Raw genomic sequence first — 15,610 nt, forward strand, 5'->3', positions numbered from 1 at the left:
AACTTATGAGGCTATGTATGAAGCCTACGATTGATGTTCAATTGGGACCTTATAAAGAGCAATGGTACATAATACTCAGGATTGCTATTCAGTTTAACAACAAATGGAACACGATTGATAGTCAATTAAGACTATAAATGTAGACACAATTGATATCAGGACTATAAATACAAGAGTAATTAGTGATCCATTAGGGCTATAAATGGAGCCCAGAAAATTCTGATCGTCAGTAAAGACTGTAAATAAAGCTAAGATTGATACTCAAATTAAGACAATAACGAAGTCATGATTGATCATATAGAGCAACGAGTGAAACTCAGTTGGACCTCTACTATGGATCAATGATACTCAGCTAAAACTATTAACGGATCACGTTTGATACTTAGGGATACAAATGGAACCATGATTAGTGATCAATAAGGACTATTAAAGAGCCCAGAATGATGTTCAATTTAAAATATTGTTACGAATTAGCACTAGCGATTTGAATTTAACGGTCTGTAACAATTGCTTGCAATATTCATCATGTTTATAAATATTTCCATCAGTATAAACTTCTACTTATCAAAAATGTTGTTAACACGCAGTTATTAACATTGTTTTTTAAGTATGGCAACATTGACACAAATATAACATTCTTTTTCGGTTAAGATAATTCATAAAGCTACTGGAAGGAAGATGACGCTGTATATAAATAGTGGCAGCGGTTGCAGTCAATTTAGTTGTGTATTATTGTACATTATAAAATGTGTGTATTATTGTGAATTATAAACGTATATTTGTATAAAGAAACATACATAATTTTAACTCTTGTTATGTAAATTTGAATAAATAGAGAGTAATTACAATTTTAAACCACTAAACTGCTTTTATTTGCAATCAAAAGAATACGGTTTATTTAAACGAAATAAACCAACGTTTTTAAAAGGTAAAAACGTAACAGTATCATTAAAGTAACGATTGATACATAATAGAGACTACAAATTAAGCTAATATTGATACTCAAATTAAGGCAACCATGATTCATACTTAACCCCTTATGGACCATGGCTTTAAATCGTTAAAAAAGTTTTATTTTTTTTATAGAATATTGAGAAAAAGGACTTTAGGAAGTTATTTACAACATTTTAACTTTGTGGAGGACCTGCAAGGTACCGAAAGGGACCTGCAGGGATCCGAAAGGGACCTGGTACCGTTGGGTCAGCCTTAGCCAAAAGATAAAAAAACTCATAGATTTTTGTTTACATTTTATTAATATATTGATTAATTTTGAAACTTTTATAAAATTTTCAATTACAATTTTTATGGTATTTTATGAAACAGCATTTTTATCATTACAACATAAATAAACACCACAATGAGAACATGAAATAATTCATCGTTATTCTGGGTAAACGAGTTTGCCAATGGGCAAAAAAAATATATTATTCCAATGATGATAGCGTGCTACAATGTACTTTTGGGCAAAAAGGGTCAATATATGTTTTGTTTTCATTTTGTAAGCTTATTATTGTTATGGTACTTATAAGTACCGTCGGTCGACAAAGAGTTAATTAGGGCTATTAATATAGCCAATATGTATATTCAATTAGAATCATTTATATAGCAACGATTTATACTTGATCCCGTATTGAGGCTTTAAATCGAGGCACGATTGATCCACGGTTGGGTCTATATATATGATCACTTATGTTGCTCAATTAAAACAGGAAACGAAGTCATAACTGATTATCAATTGGGGCTATATGAAGCCATTATTGATACTCAATTAGGACTATATCTGGAACTACGATTTATACTCAATTGGATCTATAAATGGATCTACGAATGAATCAGCCACGATTGATATTTAATTATGACTATAAATGGAGCCATTATTGTTACTCAATTAGGCCATGGGTGATACTCAGTTGAGAAAATAAATGCAGTCACGCTTCATACCCATTTAGGACTATAAATGGAGTCACTCAGTTATCACTTTAAGACAGTTCTGGATTGATACTCATTTAGGACTATAAATGGAGCCATTATTGATACTCATTTAGGCCATGGGTGATACTCAGTTAAGAATATAAATGGAGCAATGCTTGATATTCAATTCGAACTATAAATAGAGCCACGATTGAGCCTCAATTCGAGCTATAAATGGATCCACGAATGAATCAGCCACTACTGATACTTAGTTATGACTATAAATGGAGCCATTATTGATACTCAATTAGGCCATGGGTGATACTCAGTTGAGAATATAAATACAGCCACGCTTCATACCCATTTAGGATTATAAATGGAGCCACTCAGTTATCACCATAACTAAGTTCTGGATTGGTACTCAGTTAGGACCACAAATTAGTCTTCGATTGATACTAAATTAGGCCTATAAATGGAGCCATCATCGAATCTCAATTGAGTGCTCACTGGAAATCTATACTCCCCTACTCCGTTTTTTTCATTTAGGACTATAAATGGAGCCACTCAGTTATCACCATAACTATGTTCTGGATTGGTACTCAGTTAGGACCACAAATTAGTCTTCGATTGATACCCAATTAGGCCTATAAATGAACCCATCATCGAAGCTCAATTGAATGCTCTGTGGAAATCTATACTCCCCTACTCCGTGTTTTTTTTGAAAATAGCAGTTAATAGATTTTTTACGTTTTAATTTTCCTGACCATTTATCACATTTCATTTATGTTTAACATATTTTTATGCTGCATTGTTTAAACGTTTTTTTTTTGTTGTTCTTCTTTTAAATACGAAAATTAAACATTTAAACTGCATAAATAAATTTGTCACCGGATAATAAAGTTAACAATAGTTAATACATTTGCAAACATATGAATGTGAAATAAATATTAATACATATTGCAGCATTAACCCTTTGGGGGCAGAAAATTAGGGAAGAATTTTTAACACAGCACTCTAGTTTCAATAAAACAAAGAAAATATTGGTAAAATTTAAGAAGAATGAAACACTATCTATATTAATGATGATATCAATTATGCAGTAGAAATATTTTTTATTATTCAATTTATAAATATATTTTCCAATATTTAAAAATATTTATTTCTCTCTTATAGTTTACATATTAAATTCATATTCCTTTCCTAGACGAGTTAAGCTTATATCGAATCTACCACACATTATTATAACTGACGACTACAAGTGTAATAAAAGATTCAATGTAGCAAAATGTTTAATTATCTTTTAATACAAACAAAATAAATACATGTTGTTGCGAATATTTAATTGTTTATACATAACTCCAGTGAAATAATAATAATAATAAAATGCAAACAACTTACATACATATTTGTATATAAGTACGTTCGTACATTAACAAAAATTATAATAATAATAAACAAATTGTTTATGCAGAAAAAATGACTCCATTAATAATATACGTATGAACATAATACAAAACCGAAAAAAAAGTTTGTCATTAATTCAATGAATTAACAAACAATATTTTTTTTTTCATTCGTAGTATTTTTTTTGATACGATTTTTATCACTGAATGCTTTATTTATGAGACTAATTTATGTATGTTCACGTACATTGTTTGTATTTTTGGTTTATTTTTTTTTTGTCCACTTGGTGGTAATTTCTGTGAGAGAGTTTTATTTTTATCTACAGTGGAAAGTCAGGTGATGTAGTATAATTAAACCCTGTTTTGTCATAGGTTTTTTGATAATATTAATATTGTTACTACTTCAGCCACCATTACCAAATAATAATAATAATTTCATGACTTGCCTAAAATTATTCTATTTCAAAAAACATTGAACACCTATAGATCCTTTCAGATCATTCACTGTACACATCTCCACTGTCCTGAATTTTTATTTTCGAAACTATACTGAAATTTATATTTTTATTTCACTTGTATTTTAATGAAACAGGGTGAAAGAATACAGAAATATTAATAAAATGAAATACAAATTTTTACAAAAAACCAACAACTTCACATAACTAATTAATTTTGATTTAATTTAATTGTAAATATTGATTTTGTTCTCTTTTTTTCTCTCCCCATTTTTTGTTGTTGTTCTTGTTTAAAAATAAATTTAAATAAAAAAATGTCTTTTATTTATAAATTAATTTATAACTATAACAACAACAACAAAAAACTGTTAAATGATGTATTAATAAATTAAAAATAAAATATATGCGACATTTTAAATTCAATAAAATAAAATCAAAATTTAATACATTTAAATTAGCGCTAGACATTAAAATTAATAAAGTGAAAGAGTTAAAAGAATTATGAATATTACACAACAAATTTTATACGATTTAGAAAAGATTTTAGCAGCAATATCTGCTTAATATAATCATATTCAAAATTATGCAACGAGTGATGAAAAGAGAGCTGGCTCTCTCTCATTTTCTATAAGAGACCACTTAGTAAAGGTACTGAATGATCATCAGAAACAAGTTATTTGATTAAAACTCTCTTTTGATGAAATGTAAACAAATTTAACTGACTACCTATTAGATTACTTAGGCACAATAAAGTGACAATTGGCTGGATTAATTGGAATGTATATAGAAGTCAACTGCATAATAAGTGGGACATAAAAACGACTGTAAAAAAATCTAGACTATAAATGGACCAGGATTGGTGAACAATGTGCACTATAAATGGAAGCACTATTAACGATCATCTGGGCAATAAATGGAACCACGATTTATGAACAATCTGAACTATAAATACAGCCACTATGGGACTATAAATTAAGCCAGGATTGATGAGCATTTCGGATTATGAATGGAGCCACGATTCATGAACATTTGGGATTATAAATGGAGCCATGGTTGATGAAAATTTGGAACTATAATGAAGCCAGGATTGATAAATAATCTGGATTTTAAATGGAGCCATGAGTGATGAACAGTTGTGACTATAAATTGAGCCACGATTGATGAATATTTGGGACTATAAATGGAGCCACTGTTGATTAACATTTGGGAGTATAAAGGGAGCCATTTTATGAACAATCTGGACTATAAATAGAGCCACGATTAATGAATAATCAGGACTACAAATGGAGCCACGATTGATGAACAATGTGAACTTTAAACGGAGCCACGGTTTATGAACAATCTGGACTGTAAATTGAGCCACGATTGATGAACAATGTGAACTTTAAACGGAGCCACGGTTTATGAACAATCTGGACTATAAATGGAGCAACTATCGATGAACAATCTGGACTGTAAAATGAGCCACGATTGATGAACAGTTGAGACTATAAATTGAGCCATGAGTGATGAACATTTGGGATTATAAATGGAGCCACGATTGATGAGCATTTGGGACAATAAATGGAGCCACGATTGATGAAAAATTTGGACTATAAATGGAGCCACGATTTATGAACCTTTGGGAGTAAAAAGGGAGCTAAGATTTATGAACAATCTGGACTATAAATAGAGTAAAGATTTATGAACAATCTGGACTATAAATAGAGCAACGATTGATGAATAATCGGGACTACAAATGGAGCCAAGATTGATGAACAGTTGAGACTATAAATGGAGCCACGAGTGATGAACATTTGGGATTATAAATGGAGCTACGAGTGAAGAACATTTGGGACAATAAATGGTGCCACGATTGATGAACAGTTGAGACTATAAATTGAGCCACGATTGATGAACAATTTAGACTATAAATGGAGCCACGATTGATGAATAATCAGGACTACAAATGGAGCCACGATTGATGAACAATGTAAACTTTAAACGGAGCCACGGTTTATGAACAATCTGGACTATAAATGGAGCAACTATCGATGAACAATCTGGACTGTAAATTGAGCCACGATTGATGAACAATCTGGACTATGAATGGAGCCACGATTGATGAACAGTTGAGACTATAAATTGAGCCACGAGTGATGAACATTTGGGACTATAAATGGAGCCACGATTGATGAACATTTGGGGCTATAAATGGAGCAACGATTGATGAACAATCTGGACTTTAAATGGAGCCAAGATTGATCAACAATCTGGACTATAAATGAAGGCACGATTGATGAACAATCTGGACTATAAATGAAGCCAAGAGTAAAGAACAATCTAGACTATGAATAGAGCCACGTTTTATGAATAATCTTGTCAATAACTAGAGCTACGATTCATGAACATTTGGGACTATAAATGGAGCCACGATTGATTGAAATAATATGACTATATTAGGCTAATAAATATAGTCACGAGTGACGTACAACTAAGACTATAAATGGAGCCACATTTGATCCTCAATTGGAATACTCAGTTTTAGCTTTGAGTTTTGTCGCGATTTATACTTAGGTAGGACTTGAAGTTGAGCCACGATGATGTTCAGTTTTGACAATAATTGGAGCCAGTTGGTACTCAATTGGTACTACAAATTAAGACACGTTTGATACACAATCGGCACAAGAAATGAAAAGAAGAGCCATGATTGATTCTTAATTGAGCCAACAAATGTAGCACATATTGATCCACAATTGAGGCTATAACTAGAACCACGATTGATCATCAGCTGCGACTGTAATTAAAGTTACGTTTTATGTTCAATTAAGAATATCAGTAGAGCCGCAATTGATGCTCAATTAGGCATGACAATGGAGGCATGATTGATGCCTATTTAGGATAATGGATGGAACAATAATTGATCCTCAAATGGGACTATAAATAGGGCCGCGATTAAGTTGGGAGTACAAATTTAGCTACGATCTATACTCATTTAGCACTCCAATTGAAATCAAATTGTAACCACGATAAATGAAGACATGATTGATACTGAGATAAGATTATAAATGGAGACAGTTGATGCTAACTACGACTATAAATGGAGCAACGCTTTATACTCCGTTTTGAGTTTAATTGCAGCCAAAATTAATAGTGAATTAGAATTATAGCTGGAGCCGATTGATACTAAATTAGGAATATAATTGCTGCCAATATTATAAGTCAGTTTGAAATATAACCAGGGCCACGATTAATACACAATTGAAGCAAGCTATGAAGTCACGATTGTAGGTAAGGTGGAACTATAAATGGAGCCACAATTGATACTTAATTGGGATTATAAATGGATTCATGCTTAATTTGAACTACAAAATTTATTTGTTAAGTATTTTTGATAGATTTCCCATTTCTTTTTATTACACTTTCCATGTTAAATAGTGGAAGTAACTCTTAAGAATTTCTATTAACAAGTATTTCTTAGAAAATTTAAATTTCTCTTCCATATTATTTTGATCTTAAAAAAATATAAAAGAAACACACATTAATACCATACTAATTTCTTTTAATACTTGACTTGCTCCAATTTCTAGAGTGTGAAATAGGGAAAGGGTTTTTAAAGTTGGCAGCCAAACATTATTTAGCTACCAAATTACACATTAAAAACACAGAAAAATTTACTTTCATTAAATAATGACTGTTAAAAATTTTATGAACTGTAATGCCAGCAAGATCACAAATTTATTTTTTCTCATTAAATTATTTAACACTCACTTTTTCTTGGTGGGTTGTTTTGTTAATTTCGGTTATCGGTTTTGAATATTTGTGTTTTTGAAATGTCTAAAAGTAGTTTGAAGTTTGAAGGCATTTTGTTAATTCGAACTTGTTTTTATTTTTTTTTGTTTTGTTTTTGTATTTAATGAATTTTATATACAATTTTTGTTGTGTAGCTTAATGACGGCGCTACACCCACCTACATTCACTTTTTCAATATTTTATGTTTTTTTTTGTTTTTTGGTTTTGTATGTTTGTGTTGTAATTATGAAATTTGTGTGTATATTTTCCTTTAAATATCACAAGAGTTCAAATTGAAATGAAAATTTCAAACAAATATGTATAACTAGTCGAACAATGTTTATTTTTTTTTTAAGTTTTAAAGCACTCACCTTTATTTAGTTTTTTGGTTGTTTCACTGCTTTTGCCGGCTCTGCTGCTGCTGTTGCTGCTTCGAAATGTGAAACTGATGCTGCTTTAGTTGTTTAGGAGTGTTTTAAGTTGAAATATTTTAACTGAGATTTCTTTTGTTGTAGTTTCGTATCCGTTTAATCAAAAATTGCTGTTTAATTAAAATTCCCTGCAAATTAAAGAAAACAGAAAAACAAGATTTTAGTTTTGTTTTGTTGTGTTTTTTTTTTAATTTTAATTAAAATTTTTATTTAGAATACAACTTTGCAAATACTATGCATATTAATTGTGAGTTGTAGTTTTGATTTTGTATAGGCAGATTGAGATTTTGATTTAGCAGTGAATGGCAGTAGTGTGCAACATTTTAATCAAAAATTTTAAGACAGTTTATTTAGTTAGGCTTATAAATGCTAAGAATGGACTCTAAAATAATGTTGATGTTCAGTTAGCAATATTAATGGAGTCACGATTGATCCTCATTTGAGGCTATTACTATATACACGATTAGTACTTAGTTAGGACTATAAATGGACCTACGAGTGATGCTCAGTTGGGACTATAAATGACGCCATGCTTTATCCCCAGTTGAGGCTATAAATGTAATCAAGATTGATGAACATTTGGGAGAATAAATGGAGCCACGATTGATGAACATTTGGGAGAATAAATGGTGCCACGATTGATGAATATTTGGGAGAATAATTGGAGCCACGATTGATGAACATTTAGTAGAATAAATGCAGCAGTGATTGCCGAACATATTAGACTATAAATGGAGCAGCGATTGATGAACGGATAGGACTATAAATGGGGCCACGATTGATGAACATTTGCGAGTGTAAATGGAGGCACGATTGATGAGTATTTGGGAGAATAATTGGAACGACGATTGACGAACATTTGGGAGAATAAATGCAGCCACGATTGACGAACATTTGGGTAAATAAATGGAGTCACTATAGATGAACAAATGGGGGTTTAAATTTAGCCACGATTGTTGAACAGTTGGAGTGTAAATGGGCCACGATTGATGAACATTTGGGAGTATAAATAGAGCCACGATTGATAAACATTTAGGAGAATAATTGGTGCCACGATTAACGAACATTTGCAAGTATAAATCTATGTACGATTCATGAAAATTTGGGAGAATAATTGGAACCACGATTGACGAACATTTGGGAGAATAAATGCAGTCGCTATAGATGAACAAATGGGAGTTCAAATGGAGCCACGATTGATGAACATTGGGGAGAATAAATGAAGCCACGATTGATGAACATTTAGGAAAATAATTTGAGCCACGATTGATGAATATTTGGAAGAATAAATGCAGCCACGATTGATGAACATCTAGGACAATACTTTGAGCCACGATTGATGAACATTTGGGAGAATAAATGTAGCCACGACTGATGAACATTTTGGAGAATAAATCCAGCCAGGATTTACGAACATTTGGAGAATAAACGGAGCCATGATTGACGAACATTTGGGAGTGTAAATGTAGCCACGATTGATGAACATTTGGGAGAATAAATCCAGCCACGATTTACGAACATTTGGAGAATAAATGCAGCCACGATTGATGAACTTTTGGGAGAATAAATGCAGCCACGATTTACTAACATTTGGAGAATAAACGGAGCCACGATTGATGAACATTAAGGACTATAAATAGAGCCACGATTGATGAACATTTGAAGAATAAACGGAGCCACGATTGACGAACATTTGGGAGTGTAAATGTAGCCACGATTGATGAACATTTGATACTATAAATAGAGCCACGATTGATGAACATTTGGGAGAATAAATGCAGTCACGATTAATGAACAAATGGCGGTTTAAATGGAGCCACGATTGATGAATATTCGGGAGAATAAATGGAGCCTCGATTGATTAATATTTTGAAGAATAAATGGAGCCACGATTAATGAATATTTGGAAGTATAAAAGGAGACAGTATATAAGAGAATTTAGGTTATAGATGGTGCAACGATTGATGAACAGTTAGGACCATACATTGTGTGACTATTGATGAAAATTTGGGACTATAAATGGAGCCACGGCTGATCAATATTTGAGACTGTAAATGTAACCACGACTGATCAACAATTCAGACTATAAATTAATACAGGACTATATAAATGAAGGCATGACTGATGAACAGTTAGGACTATTAATGAAGTCGGGAGTGATAGATGGTTAAGACTATATTACGAGCTATAATATATCTACAGATGATGTTCAATTAAGAATATCTGTGGAACTACAAATCAATAGAGCTGCGATAAATACTCTTTGGATTGCATTTTTGGTCTACAGTTGGGGCTATAAATAGAGCCATAAATGATCTTAAATTAGAACTCAACCGCGATTGATTTAAATGATTTAAAGCTGTTTTGAATTTCAGATGGTTTCCTTTGTCATTATATAGCTACAATTGTGTTTAAAAAGAGTGACTAGTTTAATGTTCTGAAAACTTTAGTACGATTGTCATTTAGTTTCAAATGGTAGCTTTGTGTGGCGTCTTTTTTATATTGAAAAGGACCATAACATAAATTGAGGTTAAATATTAAACATTCCATTCATTACCGATTTTCTATGTAGTTTGAAATTTTATCAAATTTATTTGAAAGCTGAAGTATTTGTTGTTTTGCTTTCTTCCAAATCTTATAACTTGTGTTTAGCCTTAAGGGCCGAATATTGTAAATTACCGTATATCTTTCCAAAAAAATATTAACAAAAGAAAACAATAATTTTGAACTCCTATAGTATTTAAGAGAAAGAAAAGAAACAAATTAAAACAAAAGTATAAACAAAATGGTTAAGTTCAGAAAACCGAGCATGAAAATTAATCTAACGGATAAATTTGTGGTGTAATTAATAAGGCATTACACTGGAATAGATACAGAGATACTGTAAGGCATATATTTGTATTCATTAGCTAACAAATTCTAGCAGAATTTCTAATTTGAATTTGAAATTCTTTATTTTCTTTTTTCAAAAAAAAAAAACTTTAAGAATTTAATTAGATTTAGATTAAAAGGCTGGTTAAGAGGTGTGTTAATTGTTTGTTAACAGTTTTGTTTTCTTAAGAGTGTTAGAATATTTCTAAGAGTTTGTGCATTACAGTTTTTCTTTTTTGTTAAACTATATTGTTTCAAAGTATTTTTTTAACAATAAAAAACCGTTTATTTATTTAACTTCCATATTTGGTTAATGGTTTTCGTTTATATTTTTTTTGTTTTGTTTTTGTATTTCTTTGTTGTTGTTGTTTGTGGTTTTTAATTGTTGCTCACTTCATCAGTTAATTATTTTTGTTTTTGCTTCATTTATTTCGTTGCTTTTGTTGTCTGCTGGTTATTTAATTTGCAGTTTTTTTCACTCGTTATTACTTTTGTTAAAAAAAATCAATGGTTTTTTTTCTATATGATTTTTTTATTTTTGTTTTGTTTTGCGTTTACCGTGAAACTTAATTGATTATTGACATTGATGCTATATTTTTATTTTTTTTTTTAAATATAATAATTTTATATTATGTTGCTTTTTTTGTTTGTTTTTTTTTTTTTTAATTTTAATATATTGTTTAAAAGTTTTAAGTGTTTATGTTTTAGTTTTTTTTTGGTAAAAATCTATTTTATTTACCCTTGAGTATGATAAATTGCATATAATATAATTAATTGTTTAATAATTGATTTATTATAAACCATTTAATTCAATAACAAATGTCTGTCAGAGCGTTTCTATTTAAATGGCGTCGAGTGCTATAAAAAAAACCCTTCAAATGTTGAGTTATAAAATAAATTATTTTAAATATTAGTTTGTTTTTTTGGACTTCCTAAATATTGTTAATAGATACGAGTACCAAGCAAGTATTTAGCTTTGATATTAAATTAAGAATGATTTTAAATCAATTATTCCCAAATCTTAAGATACAAATCATTAGAATATTGCAAGAGTGCTATACTCGGATGTTCCGACTCCTTTATACAGATCAACAAATATGAAAAACTATTTTTGGTGAAAGAAATTTGAGAAAAAAAAAATTTATGATAAAAAAATGTTGATAAAAAAAATTTTGGTGGAAAAAATATTTAAACGAAAAATATGTTTTGCTGTATTTTATTAATGAAAATTTTTTTTATTTATTTTCTCCTTTGTCTGGAGTTTTGGCTAATAGCGGATTCAATTTTTTTTAAATATATTTTTTTTAATTAACAACAAATTTATAAGAATTTATGAACAAACATTGTTTAAAAATCACTACTGAGTCAAAATTTGTGTGAATTTAAATTCAAAACCATAAGGTAACATAGAGACGAGAAGTAATTTTCAAAAACCTAAATCTGTGTCAAAAACCTAACTCATGCAACAACAAAATACATGTAAGTCAATGTATTTTGTTGTTGTATCAGATATATGATTTGTTGTAGTTTTGTTTGACAAAACGGAGTGTCTCGTCTCTATGGTCAAAATACTTACAAATTTCGTTTTTTCACATTTTTTTATTTTTTCGAAATTGAATCGGTTATTTCAAAAACCAGTCAAGCAACAAAAAATCCAAATTGAGTTATTGGGCGAATACTATTTTGTAATGATAAATGCATTGTTTAATGCAAAAAATTAAATACTGGCCCCAATTCTAATGAAACAAAGCCGAGAAAACCGTGTTCATTGCAGAATGAAGTCAAGTCAAGGCCCTAATATTTTTTTTTTTTTTTCATAAAAGTTGTAGGTCTCAATAAATGTGAAAAAATTTAGATTTACCCTACTTGGTTGGATATGAAGAGTTTTATGTAAATATTTTTCAATGGAAGCAGAATGCACTGTAGAACGAGAGTATGATCGCACTTGTTCAACCGCTATAGACCCGGTTTCGGTTTTACAGGACAACCTCGATTTTTGGTTTATTTTTTATTTGTATATGGATTACTAAGTCATTAATATAGACAATATGGATATTTTTCTTTATGTTAATGCTCTGTTCGGAAGTGATCCTTATAAGTGGCCTATAACGAATTATCGGCCAATCTTCATTAATTTATTTGCGATGATTTCTATATATATGAAGATTATTATAAGAAATTTATGCATATTGTCTTTCGGAAATGGTCTTTATATGAAATCTATGACCAATTTTGGACCGATCTTCGATGATTTCTATATATATGTATATTGTAAATGGTATTTTTAAGACACTTATAAGTATTTAAGTGAGTTAGGGACTATATCAATGGTCAAATATGAATCTATCCAAACAAAATTTTGTTTTGTTTCACATGGAATTATGTAACCACAAATTTTTTTTATTAAAAAAAAAATTTTTTTTCACTAATAAATTAAAATTTTTTTTTAAATTAAAAAATTTATAAAACGGGAAATATTTTTTTTTTCAGTAATAAATTAAAAAAAAAAAAAATTAAAATTGGAAAAAAATTCAAAAAACAATTTGGAAGAATTTAAAATTTTGTTTACCTAAAAATATTTATGCTAATCCATAAATGAGGAGTCGAAGAACAAGGAGTACTTTTTCGCATTTTTTGACAAATTGCTGTTTTAGTATTTTTGTAATATTTGGGTTGAAAATTCTAGAAAAAAATTTTAAATGAACAAAAAGTAGACACCTAAAAGTCGCAGAACCTTTTTCAAGCACTCATTTCATAGGCTGAATTATCTATCATATGCCTTTTTAATTTTTTGATTATCTCATTATTATGATTTTGTACGAATTCAAAAGTTGTCGAATTTTAAAGTTAAATATGACAGAAATTGTAAATTTGATCAAGTTATAGTCAAAAATCCCCATTCAATCCTATTCACCTGGAAAAAACTATTTGCAAATATACAATATTTTCTTCCCTACATACACATTTTTACAACATTTGATAGGCCTCCTTAACAGATCCTTCCAAATTTAATATATTTTATATGGAAATTATAGATTGAAATCCAAAGCAGGTATACAGTTTTATATACCCTAGTATGTTTTGAATATAAAAAATTTTATTATGTTGTATTTGTAAAAGTAAGTTTTTTCTTCCTCTATTTACCAGTCACCAAAATCCATATGTTTTTCTAAACAACCAGTATTTGGATTTTAGTTAATACTTTAAATATTTATTTATTTTTTTATTTATTTTTATTTATTTATCATTTAAATTAAAACGTCAACCGTGTTTTATTTCTTTCTAGCTCTCCCAAGTTTTGTGGCATATTTTGCGATGAAGTCATTTAACATGGTTGTTTCTTTCTAAGTATCAACTGGAAAATGAAAGAAAAAAATAAAATAAACCGGCAAAACCTACAAAACAGCATCATAAGGCTTTCTGACGTTGTTTGTTTTTTTTTTTCGGGGTGACGTTGGTACCATTTTTGTGTGAAAAGAATGATCAACATAGTTGGGCTACTTAATGGTTTAGTTTTTTTTTATACTTTATCTACAGGTTTTTAGTATTTAAGTTAAAACATTTTCTGAAAAAAGTTGTTAAGAAAAAGAAGCAGCAAAAATCTTATCAATTAACACTTTATTGAGAACAAGTTATACACTCAGATACTTATATATTCAGAATCGTATGAACCCAGCAAACACCAAATCATAGGTTTGAAAATTATATCAAATGTAATTTCAAGACTGTCATTAAGAATATTGGAGAAAACCCCACCTATTTGTTGAGAATGTTATTATTTTCGAAAGCATGAGGGAGTGTTTACATTTGAGAAACTATCAAATTATTCTCAATTTGAGAAAGACTTTGATTTCTAATTATTCTCAATTTGAGGTCAAATTTATGTAGTTGCTGGGTTCTTTTTAATTATTCTTAATTTTAGATCAAATCTATATAATAGAACAAGATCAAATCAAAACATTCTCAAACGTTTACATTTGAGAAAGGCTTTAAAGTCAAATAAAAATTTAATTTCGGCTGTGCCGAATCTTATATACCCCTCACCAAATTATACTTTTAAATAAATTTGTTTAAATATTTTTAGGTAAACAAAATTAATTTTTTTTAGTTTTTCAAATTTTTTTTTTTTTTAATTTTTTAAATAATTTATGACAAAAAAATAGTTTGATGTAAAACATTCGGGTTAAAAAATATTTTCTCGATTTTGACCCATTGTAGGTCCAACTTACTATAGCCTTATATACATCGTTGCAATGGACTTTGAAATATCTATCGTTAGATGTCCAGATAGTCTGTATTAATGACTTAGTAATCCAGATATAGAACAAATATTGGCCAAAAATGTACGCTGTTTCTGTTTTTTCCTTATATCTCAGCCATTTGTGGGGCGATTTTGTCGATTTTAAATAGCAACCGAGCCGATGTATGAATCCCGATATATTGATGTATGAATCGTGTATGAATTGGTTTCAAATTATTTTCAATTTACAGAGATGAAATATCCATAATACTATCAGAGCATTTTCATACCTTTAAATTTGAGAAAGGCTTAAATTTCAAATCCAAATTTAATTTTTAAACTCAAATCAAAACGTTCTCAAACGTTAACATTTGAGAAAGGATTTAATTTCAAATCCAAATTTAATTTCAAGATCAAACCAAAACAGTTTGAAAGGTTTCAATTTAAAATTATTCTCAATTATTTCTTTGAGAATAATTTTTTTTCTTTGATTTCAAATTATTCTCAATTTACAGAAATCAAGTATCC

General features: G+C 29.5%; 1 protein-coding gene across 1 annotated transcript in view; it reads right to left on the reverse strand.

Moving 5' to 3' along the window:
- RhoGEF64C (Rho guanine nucleotide exchange factor at 64C) overlaps positions 1-8,099 on the reverse strand; it is a 159,015-nt gene extending 150,916 nt beyond the window's left edge. The window contains exon 1 of the mRNA XM_065505587.1: positions 7,912-8,099. The gene's annotated coding sequence lies outside the window, so the exon portion shown is untranslated. The remainder of the gene's footprint in view (positions 1-7,911) is intronic.
- Between the last annotated feature and the right edge of the window lie 7,511 nt (positions 8,100-15,610).

This window comes from Calliphora vicina, chromosome 3 (assembly GCF_958450345.1).
Source record: "Calliphora vicina chromosome 3, idCalVici1.1, whole genome shotgun sequence".
In the NCBI taxonomy this organism is placed as follows: Eukaryota; Metazoa; Arthropoda; class Insecta; order Diptera; family Calliphoridae; genus Calliphora; species Calliphora vicina.